The sequence below is a fragment of the Lipotes vexillifer genome, unplaced genomic scaffold (assembly GCF_000442215.2).
Source record: "Lipotes vexillifer unplaced genomic scaffold, Lipotes_vexillifer_v1.1 scaffold1451, whole genome shotgun sequence".
Classification (NCBI taxonomy): domain Eukaryota; kingdom Metazoa; phylum Chordata; class Mammalia; order Artiodactyla; family Lipotidae; genus Lipotes; species Lipotes vexillifer.
Window position 1 is genome coordinate 400,410 of NW_006795096.1, and position 12,969 is coordinate 413,378.

Genomic DNA, 12,969 nt, shown 5'->3' on the forward strand with positions numbered 1-12,969 from the left:
TCCTGGAACCACCAGTTGTCACCACCGCCCCCCAGATGAATGGCTTCCTCTGCCACACCCACCTGCCCAGAGTGGGGCCTCTGGAGGCCACAGCTGACCCTCCCGGTCTCTGACCCAGGCCCCAGGGAGCCGGTGGGTGTTTGCTGAGTGGATTTGGACCCGCTGTTATCAGCAGGGTGGGCGCCACCCCCTCCCATCTTCAGGCACAGCCCCAGGGGCCACAGAGGGGAGCCCCTGCCTGAATGGACAGCCAGATGCAAGGATGAGCCGGTCCTCACTGCCTCCAGGCCCTGTTTCCCCTCCTGAGCTCATCGCGGGGTGAGCCCTGGGTTCCGGGAGAGGCTGTGGGAAAGGCCCCTTGCAGACCCTTCTCTGGCCTCAGGGTGTCTTGCGGGGGAGTGTTGGTCACCCCAGGGCTTGGGGAGAGGGCCCTGGACCAAGCCCAGGATGACTTGATGGGGAAAAAATGCCCCCAAGAGGAGTATCAGGCTTCGACTGCCAAGACAACCGTACTTATCACAGCCTCGTCCTTCTTATCTCCCTGCTGCGACAAGGGAGGGGGCTCTGGGCTCGCTGGGCCCTTGTCCGGGACTCCGACCCAGAGGGTGGGACCCTGGTCAACCTCACCCCGCTTTCTCTGAATCTCGTTGTCTCCGTGTCTCACTGTCTCCGTGTCTCACTGTCTCTGTATCTTTATCTCTGACTCCCTCTGTCTCCAACCACATCCTTCCTCTGGGGGCTTCACTCTGCAACACAGCCCATTCCCTGGAGTCTCACAGCCTGGGGTTCTGCCCTTGTGGCTCCCCCAGCCCTGGCCTTGGAGACCTCCTCCCCAGGATGGCCTCCTAGTGGCTTCTACGGCTGACCTTGGTCTGGGCAGTGACCCCCCCCCACGCATGCTCCCCCAGGACCTGCATGCCGCCGCCCCCGTCCCGGTCTGCCTGCCCGGATGCTGAGGTGTGGCCAGCCTGGGGTCCTGGAACAGGACACTGTGTGGTCAGCCTCTCCCGGGGTCTGCAGCTGGCACTCAGGTAGGAGCACTGAGTGGGTGGGTGGGTGGATGGAGGGTACGTGGGTGGGTGTGTAGTAGGTGGGTGGGTGGGTGGATGTATGAGTAGTTAGCTGGGCTCAGACAGAACGGATGATGGACAGACAGCTCATCCTGCAGCCCAGCAATGGCGGTCATCTATGCCCAGAGCCAGTCTGCTCCCGCCGGCCGGCTCAGTGCCCCAAGCTCCCCGCGTGACCTCCAGTGGCGCAGGCCGGAGAGGCTGCCGCCGGTTCCTGGCACGTGCCCTCCGGAGAAGCAGGCAGGAATGGGTGTGCCTGCCTCGTGGGCCAGGGCCCCGAGGAGGGGGGCAGGAAGGGAGGCGGGCTGTGCCGGCGGGCATCCCAGAGGCCAACCGGGAGGCAGGGCTGGGCAGGGCCGACAGCAGCTCGAGACCTCTCAGTCACCCCGGACCACCTCCAGCCGTGCCTGGGCCCCTGGTCCTCCCAGTGGCCTCCCCCAGGGCCACCCACCCTGCTGTCTGGGACCCAGCCAGGTCTACGCCGGTCACACCCCTGAGCTGCCCTTCTCCAGGGGGACCTCCAGCAGCGTCACAGACGCAGTGGGGGAAGGAGCTGGACTCTGGGGGATACACACAGTGTCAGGATCTGAGCCCTGACTCTAAGCCCCCCCCCCGTCTGCGTGACCCTGAGTCAGACAACGAAGCAGGGCTTCAGCGTCCTAATCTGTAGCAGGGCCTGTGGCCGCCCTCCCTTCAAGACAGGCAGGTCTCTCGCTCCCCCGCCGCCCCCCAGGGGTCCAGGCTCATACTGATGGGGCCTGAGCGTTCCAGCCCCCGATGGGGCAAGACCTGAAGTCCCATCATTGTCACCTCTGCTCACCCCTGGGGAGACGCACAGTCTCCTGAGGCCCCTCAGCAGGGCCCCCAGGCGAGCAGCCCTGGCGAGGCCAGAGAAGCAGTGGTTTAATGAGGAAACGGAGCGACACGGCTGTCCTGAGTCTGAGGCCAGCCCCAGGGCCCCGGCCCCAGCATCCCTGCAGCTCCCGGAGGAGCTGTGAGGTCCCCCTCCTGCTGCCGCACCTGTGAGGCTGGTGGGGCCCCGGGGCTGGGGTCCAGAAAAGGAACCAGGCTGGGGGGCAGGGCGGGGTCTGGCAGGGAGGGTCCAGGCCCCTCCTCTGTCCCCAGGCTGCTCCCTGAACAGCCCGCTGCCCACACACAGCCCTGCAGCACACCGCGCACTGAAAATACTGGTTCTGGGCGGGGGTGGGGGGTAAACCCGGGCTGGAGGGCCCCCTCCCTCCCCCAGGCACCAGCCCCGCTCTGCCACCAGCTCTCCTGCCCACGGCCCACAGCGTACCGCGGGCCTGCCTGGGCCTGCCTCCTCCTCTGGGGGGCGGGCTGGGCTCCCGCGTTTCGAAGGGTAGCCTTGCGCCCCCGTTGGGAGCTTCTGGTCTATGGCCCTGCCCACCACACCCCAGTCCCATTCTCCCTTGGCAGGAGGAGGGGAAGTGGAGGTGCGGGGGCCGGAGGCGGGGCTGTACCGCAGGCCAGGCCTCCTCTCACCCGCTCAGGCTCTGCACAGGGTGAGGGCTGCATCCTGTCAGTCTGTCCATGCTCCTAGGCCACCAGGGCCTGGCCATCCCACCCCCACTGCAGAGAGGAGGAGCCGGGCTGGTGGGGGGAGGGGGAAGGAGGGCCAGACCTGTTAACAGGCTTCTTCCCAGCCCCCACCCGCCTTAACTCCCCAGGCCCTTCCCGGGCGGAAAATTCAATTAGTTTCGAGCAACTGCTTTGCTGAAGAACCAGAGAAAAGGGGCAGGAGAGAAAGCGGATCCCCCGGCGGCTGGTGTGTGTGTCAGGGGCGTGGGGGAGGGGGGACATGGGCAGCAAACAGCCTGCTTAGGTGTTTCTGCTGAGCGTCTGTTCTGTGTGTCTCTAAATGCGACTCTCTGTGTGATCACGGGTCCCTGGGTCCCAGCGTGCCCAGGTCTTCTCCCTGCGCAAACACGGCCCTCACAGCCCTCGGCACCCCGACGTGTGCCCCCCACCTCAGCCATGACTGCAGACCCCCGCCCTGCGTCCACTCCAGGCTCCGGGTTCTTGAGGGAGGAGGCCTGGGGAGCGGTGCACACAGAAGGGTAAGAGGCCCCCGGGCCCCCGCAAACTGCATCCCGCTCACCTCCCGCTCACAGTGCGTGGTGTGCCCCCACTTCCATCTCCACACTGACCTCTTGTCCTGTCCTCGGATGCTCTAGCCTCCTAGCCACAGGGCCTTTGCACATACCATCCTCCCATGCCTGGCAAGCCTCCCCTGCAAGAAGCTTGCCCCAGTGTGGGTCAGTCCTTTTCACTCTCCCATCATCCCTGGCTTCACAGCAAGCAGCCAAAAGTCTCCCTCTGCAATGGAGTGGGGAGCAGCGTAAAGCCTCCCTCTGTGAGGGAGTGGGGAGCAGTCCTGTTTGGATCTTTCTCTGTCCTGGTGCTCAGCATGGGGCCTAGCACACAGCAGGTGCTCAAGTAACATCGGCTGAGTGAATGAAGTACCAGGCCCACGCAGGAGTTTAGAAAACAGTGAGTCCTGCAGCAGACGCACCCATCTCTGCTGGCGAACTCCTTTGCACCCTGCTATGGCCTGGCTTCCAGGACCCCCTCCTCCACGATGTCCAGAGCGCTCTGAGGACCAACAAGGAGCATCGCATCTTAGCCCTCAGCCTGGGACCCACTATGCCTTGTCTCTGGCCCACGGTCTCCCTTTACCCAGCCAGGTAGCCCTTCATGGCAGGCCTCCAACGTCACCAGAGTGCACGATGGGGGCTGGGTGGCCCCTCGTCCTGGCACCCCTGTCCCCACTGTCCAGCTGGACTTTTCCCTTCTGCCTCCCTCCTGCTCCCCGCTCAGTGCCAGGGCCTCCGTGAGCCCTGCGTGGGGGGTGGAGAGGTGCCCACCTGAGCCGGGAGCACAGCGGGTAGGCATGACGTGGAGCTGCTGGGGGACAGGGTGGGGGGAGGGGGCGCTGCCCCTCTGAGCACTTCCTCGTGGGGACCCCTAGTACCGCCAGGGGAGGGGTCACTGCCGCAGGTCCACGGTGGGGTGCGGGCCCCAGGGCCTGCTAGGGAACAAGGGAGGTTTGGGAAGGCAGATGTGGGGAGGGGCCCGTGTGGAGGAATGTGGGCTGGCCCCTCCTGGTTTCCCCGAGGAGGGACAGAGGCAGATGGCAGCTGGGGGCCTGAGAAAGGAGGGGGAGGCCCGGCCAGCCCAGCCTGAGTCTCTGATGGGCGCCTATGGCCCCTCCTTGGGATCTATGGGGGACGTAGCCTTCTCAAGTTCCCGGCCCCCCGCCTTTTGCCAGCTGTGTGCAGCTGGGGCCTCGCCCAGAGAAAGCCAACGCTGGTGGGGGGGCGGGGGACCCAGGGCTGCATACGGGCTTCCCCACCAGGGCCTCGGGCCATTTGTGACCTACTGTGTCTGTCATCAGTAAAAGGGGTGACCTGTGAGCCAAGCCCAGGGCTAGGCAGGGCTGAGGCTTGGGTCCAGCGGAGCAAGGCCCTGAGCCTGTTTCCCCGCGATTGTACCTCCAGCTCCTTACCCCCTGAGGGCACCACCTCCCCGAGGAGACAGGGCGAAGCCCTCAACCCTCTGCCCATGCTGGGATGCGGGGCTGAGGCTTGGGACACACCCAGCGCCGGGGAAGCGGGCTTTGCCTGAAGAGGCCAATGCAGAGAGCTGGCCTTCTCCTGAGCCCCGCCCTCTGGCTCCCCACACCCCCAGTGCCCTTGCCCACCACCAGCCCACTTTGCAGACAGGGAGACTGAGGCCCCAAGGCGCCCGCTGCCCAGAACCACCCTGCCCCAGCGCCCTGGGTCCTGCCCAGAGCCTGGAGGGAGGGGGCCGAGAGTGGAGGGGCCGCCAGATGCCTGTACTCCCCATCCCCGTCGACAGGGGCTTAGACACCTGTCCAGCCCCCACCCCGCTCTGCGGGGACCGCCCCAGCATTTCTGCACATCTCCACGTGCAAGGGGCTTTCCCTGCTCAGTGAGTGGGGGGAGGGCGGTTTCTCCACCACCACCACCCCCCTGCCCCCGACATGGTTCCCGCCAGATTTCCTCCAGTCCGACCTCACAGACGGTCTCCGCGCTGCTGAGGGCTGTCCTGGGTGCCGTGGCAGGTCACTCGAGTGAATTTTCTGGACTGGCTCAGGGCTGGAGATGCCCCGGTGTTTGGAGCCAGCAGCCTGGGGTAGGGTGCGAGAGAGGCTGGGAGATAGAGGACAGGGCCCTGACGAGGGGCCAGGGCAGGGGTTGCCCCAGGGGAAAGGGCCAGGGTGACGGGAGGGCACAGTGCTCTCAGTGGCCAAGGCCAGCCCTGAGACGGCCTCCCAGTGAGCGGACAGGTCACTTCTGAGCTGGAGGCAGAGCTGGGACGAGGGCCGGCCCAGGGTGGGGGTCAGGCGGCAATGGCCCACACCTATCCCCACTGCTCCGTCCGGTGTCCCCTCCAGCCCTGAAGTCTGCGGCTCAGGCCAGCACCTCAGACCACGTGGCCCCCTTGACTCCCATCAGCCAAGGCCCAGCAGGCCCTGTCCAGTGGGTGTCTGGCTAGGCTGACCCAGCACCTGCCCCCGCCTGCCCACCCTACCAGCTCAAGGGGCCCCCCTCCTCCCTGGCTGCCTCCTTTAAGGGTCCGACAGGCCTTTTCAGGGCTGACTGATGGCAGGTCTGGATTTCCATGTCAATGGGCCGCCTGGTAAGCTGGTTAACAAGCCCCCAGCCCCATTGAGGAGTCTGTGGGGAGGTGTTAACACAAGCTCCATTCTCCGGGACTCTGTGGCCCTGTGGTTGCCATGGCGCCCTGCGTGGCCTTTTGGGCCACGGCTAATCCTTTCTCTGGGCCTTTCATCCTGGTTGTCCCACCCCCAGGCTGGTCGCTGGTGACTCGGCCATGCCCAACAAGGCTGGTTTCTCTGCCGGGGTCACAGGAGGCCATAAATCTAGCCCCCCGCCCCCCAGCCGCCTGGCCCCGTCCCTGTGTCCCTGGCACTGTCTCTATGTCCCCAGCCCTCCCGCTCTGGGAACTCCAGTGGCGGGAAGGGAGTGTGTGCCAAGTGGTCAGCTCCTGTCCAGGGGAGTGGAGGGTCCCCAGGCCCATCCTTGGCCCTGTCCTCTGCTTGTTCAGCCTCTCACCCGCATCCTCATCTCTGTGTTCCCTTCCCCTGGGCTCCCTCACCTTCAGCCTGGCCTCCGTGCTGTTCCCGGGATGTGCCAGGCCTGCTCCTGCCTCAGGCCCTTTGCTTCAGCTGTTTGTTTTCTTGTCTGGAATGTCCTTCCCTAGATGTCTGCGAGGCTCCCTCTGCCCACTCACTTTCTCCGTGAGGCCACAGCCCTGCCCCTCCCGATTCCTGCACCAGCTCTGTTTTTCCTGGAGCCTCGTCATCCCTTCCAACAGGCCTTGAGCAGCATCGGGTCCTCCCCCTCCAGAACACCAGCCCCGTGAGGGCAGCGACCCAGCACCACGGACGGGCCCGGCTCATGGCAGGGGGTGGATGCTCTGCATGAAAGAATGGGGAGCTCTCAGCTCAGAGAGGGGCAGTCTGAGCCCCAGGGATGCACAGCTCAGGAGGTGGGCGAGGTCCCAAGTCTGGGCCGGTCCGACGGCACACTGGAGGGCTTCACCGTCCCATCTACCTCCTGGACGCAGAATCTCTCCACGGAGACCTCCCTGCAGCATCCTCTGTCCCCAGCAGACAGAATCCTGGAGTCCTGCAATTCCAGGATTCAATTTGCCTGGCCGCCAGCCCCTTGCTTGTCTCCCCACGGCCCCTCCCCTGCCTAGCTTCTGCTTGCATGCATCCAGCGATGGGAAGCTCACCACCTGGGCGGTGCAGCTGAGGAGAAGGTGCCCCTTTGCACAGGTATGCTCCCAGTTCTGGGTTCCAGCTCGGATGGCAGGGAAGCTCATCTTGGACGGACCTTGCCAGGGGCTCCTGTCTTGTGGTACATGGGTGACTGCTCCGTGGCTGGGCCGTGGATGAGTGGCTATCAGCAAGGATTCAGGCCTGATAGGTCCTGAGCATCCCCTGAAATTGGCCCATCTCTCGTCACCCTTCCTTCCACAGCCGGGCCCTGGGCCTCTGTCGCTCTCTGAACCTCACGACAATCACGTGAGGCAGGAAGGACTGGAAATGGCTCCATTTGACAGTTGAGAAAACTGAGTCTTAGGAGGAAAGGTCTGGAGCCTCCTGTGGGGAGGCAGAGCCTGTCTTCTGACCCCAGGGCCTCTCCCTAGGTCATGTGGCAAAAGGGGGCGACAGCCCAGTCTCAGCGTCTCTCGCTGAGGGACCTCACGGGACGAGACAGCTTCCCGAGCCCCCGCGTACTTACTGAGTGCGAGACGCGTGCGACCCAGGCCCGGGCCCTACTCCCACTCCCACCCCCGCAGGGCTCTCGGCTCCCAGGGGCCACAGGGCTGACTAGCGGGCTGCCTACCCAGATTCCTGCCCCGCACCAGCCTGGCTGGGGGCAGCCGCAAAAGTGGAAGCCGTCCGTAGGAGGCCCAGGCGGCGCTGGGGCTTAGTGGACCGCTGTGCAAAGACGGGGGTGAGGGTGTCAGCTGGGCAGGGCCCCCAGGAAGGCGGGCAGTGGCGATGGAGGCCGAAGCTCGGAGCGTGTAGTTGGTCAAGGGGTTCGGGGAGGAAAGCCAGCTGCGGGAAGGCTTGGGGGCCTTGAGAGCCTCTGGCCCACGTGGGAGATGCCCCATCCGCCTCAGTTTCCTCACCTGCCGCAGGGACTGCGGAGGGGAAAACTCCCCCCCCAACCCCCAAAGGTGGGAGCGGGTGTCGGGGCCCGAGAGGAGGAGGGGGGAGCACGGGCTGGGGAGCCTCTGTCTGCGGCGCGTAGGCGGGAGCCGGATTCCGGAACTCCCCAGGGAGACTGAGGAAGCTCCAGCTCGGCTGCCATTGGCTGTGCTGCCGGGGGCGGGGCCGGGGGCGGGGCCGTCCCCGCCCCGCACTTCCTGCCCCGCACTCCTCCCGGAGGCCCTCGGCGGACAGGTCGTGGGGGTCAGCACCTCTTGCCGTCCAGTAGACGTCTCAGCCCGGAGAGGACCAGAGGCTTGCAGGCGAAAACCGGGACCGTCCGGGGGGACGCATGAGTGAACGAAGGTCCCAGCGGGGTGCAGGGCAGAGGGACAGGCCTGGAGGAGGCGCGGGGCGCGGGTATGGGCTGCACCTGGGGGCAAACTCCAGCTTCAGTGGCCTCTCCCCACCGCCCGCCAAGTCCAGCCTTGGGTGGCAGAGCCAGCGGCCCTCACCGCAGCCCCCCTGGGCGCTGGCGCTCACAGAGGATGTCACAGGCCCCGGTGGGGGGCACGGGGGCACATGGGTCTTCTGCCGTGTGGGCGCCCCGCAGCCTGGAGCAGTGCTGGTTGGCGAGCCGGAGCGGGCCCGGCCGCCTGGGAACCCGCCCAGCTTCGTGCCGGCAGGGGCCCGAGACCCCCACCCTCCAGCTCTGCTTTCCTCCATCCCCCCAACCCCGGGCAAAGCCCCCAGCCCAGGCCACCCAGCGGCTCCTTGGCACCAACCAAAACTGGGGTGCCCTGATTGAGAGGGTCCACCTTCTCTGGCCTCAGTCTCCTGACTTGCAGCACGTACGTAAAAGCAGCCACTGTGCGGGGCCCAGAGGAACCCCACGAGGGCTTGGGCAGAGGGGGTCTCCTTGGAGAACCAGGCGGAACGGGGGAGGCCACGGTCTCTAGTGAGGCGGATTTGGGGTCACACTGCTGCTCGCAGCTTAAAAACATTCCCTGAGCATAACCTCTGGCCTGGGCCCAGCGATTCCGCAGTGACCAAGACAAGACCAGGCTCTGAAGTTCACAGTGCAGCAGGGCCGGCCTGACAATGACCATGGTGACGGTGACAGTAGCAGCATATGGGCCTGTTATTGCCCTCACGGTGTGCCAGGCCTTGTGGTCAACAGCTCACAGGATCCTCACAGCACCCTTTGAAGTGGGCTTCCTCATTGCTCCCATTTTACAAGCTGAAGAAACTGAGGCACCGAGAAGTTGAGGGCCTCGCCTGAGGTCACCCAGCTAATAATTAGCAGAGCCAAGATCTAAAGCCCAGCAGCGTGACTCCAAGAGACAGGAAAGCTGGGTGACCTGGAGCAAAGCACTTAGTCCCCCTCTCAGCCTCAGTTTTCCCAAACTCCCTGGCTTGAGGTGAGGTCCCACCCATCAAACCCAGTAGGAAGTGGCCGGCAGGGCGTCCTGGACGCAGGCTCGGATCGCTCTCAGGCTGTGGGACCCCCTCCGCCCTGAGCCTCCCTTTCAGTACCTGTCAGATGAGATCGTGACCCTGACCCCCCAGGAAGGACCGGGCAGCTGAGGAGTGCAAGCCCCTCAACAGGGGAGGTTTCCAGCACTCCATCTGGCCATCTGTAGCCGGCAGCCCACCCCACTCCCCTGAGCCGCTGAACCCCAGACGGGCCCTGCACCCCCAACCAGAGCAGGCTAGGGCTGCAGAGCCAGCAGCAGGCGTGGACCATGCCCTGGGGGACGGCACAGAGGTCGTGGGAAGGGGCGGCGAGGGAGGCCCCTGTGGACACACCTGGGCGGCCCAGCCTCCGGGGGGACGTGGAAGATGGCATCAGCGCCGGCCTGGGCCCCCCCCGAAGCCAGACGGCCCCCCCGCCCGCCGTCCTTGCTGGCGCCCCTGGGGAGTGACCCTCCCCCTGGCTCCACAGAGGCGAGGATGGGACAAGGCAGAGGAACCGGCTGTGCGGGACACCTGAGCCCGTTGACCAGGCCTCCCAGGGGGCGGCCGCCGGGGGGCTGGGAGGCTGAGACGTGGCCCGTTCCCACCGCCTGCCCCCAGAGGGCCTGGGAGGAAGCAGGTCAGCAGGTGGTGGGCCAGCTGGGACCTAGGCCTGCCTCGACCCACTTCTACTGGTCAGGGGAGACCAGGCCAGGCCCCTCCTGGCCTCAGTTTCTGTATCTGTGACCAGGGACATTGTCCTGCCCCTCCCAGGTCCCTGGGAGCAATACAGGTGTGCAGGATCCTTACCCCATGTTACACCCGGGAGGCTGAGACCGGAGCAGGGCGTCTCCAGGGGGGCCCCGTGGAGCTCCCAGCTCTGCTGCTGCAGGGCCAGCGCCCAGGGCCAAGGAAGCCACCCTCGGCATGGGTGCCCACAGACCTAGCTACAGTCCCGGCTGGGCGAGCTCAGACCCAAGCGTCCACTTGTTGTAAAAGGCACATTGGAAGATCAGCTGAGCCTGTGTCTCGGCACGGTGATTACAGGTGGAAGGCGCCTTCCGCCGGTGGGGCAATCGGAGGGGCAAGCTCTGGGCCTCACTGGCCCAGGGCCTGGTGGCCACTCACCCAGCGCTCGTGCCCAGACCTGAGGCTGAAAGAGAAACGTCCTGCTAGGGGGCGGCCCAGCAGAGCGCCGGCCGTTAAGGGGTTGTCGGCCCATCTGCATGTGCCCTCTGTCCTTCTGTGGGGCAGGTGCCCGTGGCCCCCGGAACCAGCCAGGGGCACAGGGGCAAGGCGCCTGTCTGTCCACCCATCCTGTGTGGAGGTGGGGACCGCAGGCCACATTCCCGATGAGCAGGCGTAGCACTGCCCACTCTCCAAGCCAGCATCCCCGCTTCCATCAGCTGGGCTCTCCGTCCCTACTGACTCACGCATGTCCAAGGTGCCCTCCATGGCCCCGAGGCTGCCATGAAGAGGGGGCACTGGCGTGGCCGCGAGGGAGGGTGCAGCCTCCCAGATCCCTGGCGTTTAGGGAACACCGGGTTGAACGGCAGCCCCTCAAAAAGATAGGTCCAACTCCTAACTCGCGGAACCTGTGAAGGTGACCTTATTTGGAGAAAGGGTCTTTGCAGATGTAATGAGGTGAAGGACATCGGGACGAGGTCATCCTGGGTTTAGTGGGTCCTAAATCCAATGACAAGCATGGAGCGGTGCAGCCACAAGCCGCGGAGCGCCAAGGACCGTGAACATTCCCGCAGCTGGAGAGAGGCCTGAGCAGAGTCCCCGCTGAGCCTCCAGACGGAACCAGCCCTGCCACACCTTGATCTCGGACTCCTGGCCTCCAGAACTGGGAGACAATAAGTACTTGTTGTTTTAAGCCAAATTCATGGTCATTTATTACAGCAGCCCTAGGACACTAATACAGGAGAAAGGGGGGTCTGAAAAGGCTTATCTCCCAGAACCTGGGTGGGCGCGGACAGTGGTAAGGGCCTGGGAGGAGGCCCGGACGGGGGACCGCTTGGGCAAGCCCTCCCTGACACCTTCCATGGACATGAAGGGCTGCTCCACAGACCCCTGAACCCTGGCTTGGGTTTTCAGCTCAGGTGGGCTGTAGGGTGATCTGGGGTGAGCCGTCCAGGTACAAGTGTGACTGCCACCGTCCCAAGGGTCCTGGGCTGGGAGGTGGGCTCCCCAGGGTCCAGCTGCATCCTTCCAGAGCTGCTGTGTGACCATAAGCAAATTCTGCCCCTCTCGGGGTCCCCGACCACTCCTTAGGGCAATGAGAACTCGGGGAGTATGTCTCCTGGGGTCCCTGGGCTCTCAGGGAAGCAGCGGTTCAGCCCAGGACGTGCTGGGGGGACGTTGAGAGGGCCAAGTGTCCACCTGCCCTGAGGTACCGCACTCAGGCCCCCAGGGCAGATGAAGACCTCCCCCCACTCACCCTGGGATAAGGCAGCTGGGTGACAGCCTGGAGGAAGAAATGGTAGACGATTCGGGTGAACTCTGGGGGAAGCTGACTCAGCCTCCAGAAGCCCCGCTTCTCTAGGCAGTGCCTTCCTGATGGGGGCCAACCTTCCGTCCAAAGCCGTCGCCACCGGCAGGACAGGAAGCACGTGGCGCGGGCCACACCCCAGCCCCGGCCCCTGCCAGGCACTCTGGCCTGGCCTCGGCCTCCCACCTTGGCCTGGCCACCTCTCTGGGGAACACGGCTGAGGCCGGCCAGCCCGTCTCCTCCTTCCCGAGTCTGCAGCTGCGCCGGAGGAAGGAGGCCGCGCAGGCCGCCGGGGCCAGCTCTGGGCGCGTGTACACGCAGACACACATGTCCCCCGTGCCCGGCCATACGCTGGCCAGCTGGCACGTGCAAACCTGGAGCCTCCACGGCCCCCACCCCCAGCCAGCGCACACAGGCCCACCTGCACGTGTGAAGGCACGCACACATCGGCACACGTGTGTCTGGGGCACTCAGAGGAGTACAGCTGGGCCGCTCTCTGCCAAACTGTGCACCATGGCCCTGAAAAGCAGGTCCTCAGGACCACAGCTGGGGAAGGGTGATGGTGACGGAGATGTGGCGTGTTTGGGCCTGGCGGCTGAGGCATCCCACTCATTTCGGCCCGACTCATTCCCACACTTGATTCTTCAAGGAGGAAACATGAGACCTTGCAGTTAGGACCTGAATTTGTCAGCCTGTGGTCTCCTGCTTCCTCCTCACCGCCAGCAGGGACTGACCTGTGACTCTGTCAGCCAAGGATGAGCCTTGCAATCTGAGCAGGGGGCTGGGGGAGGACATCGGGTGAGAAGAGGCTCAAGAAAGCCTTGGGAGAGGTAGGGAGGGCCTGGGGGCAGTGCCACGGCTGCTGTGCACATGCGTGCAGGTCGTGCACTGAGCAAGGATAAACGACTGAAATCCAGCCCATGCTCTGCTCACCAAGCTGCAGAGAAGCACCTTTTCCCATGCAGTGGCCCTAAGGTTCTAAGGACCCAGTGTGTACACATCTCAGCCTGCATGGCCAGGTCCGTGTTTCCCCGAGACCCCGTGTTGATGCAAGGCCGTGTGTACATGTGTATATGTGCCAGCATGTGCTCCTACCCTGGAGGATGCCCAATCAGCTCCCAGGCCAGGCTCCCATGGGCAGGGCGGCGCATCCCTGTCTGGCCCAGGATGCTGCAGTTCCCACGCTGACACAATGGCCACACAACCGGGTTCCCCGCCCC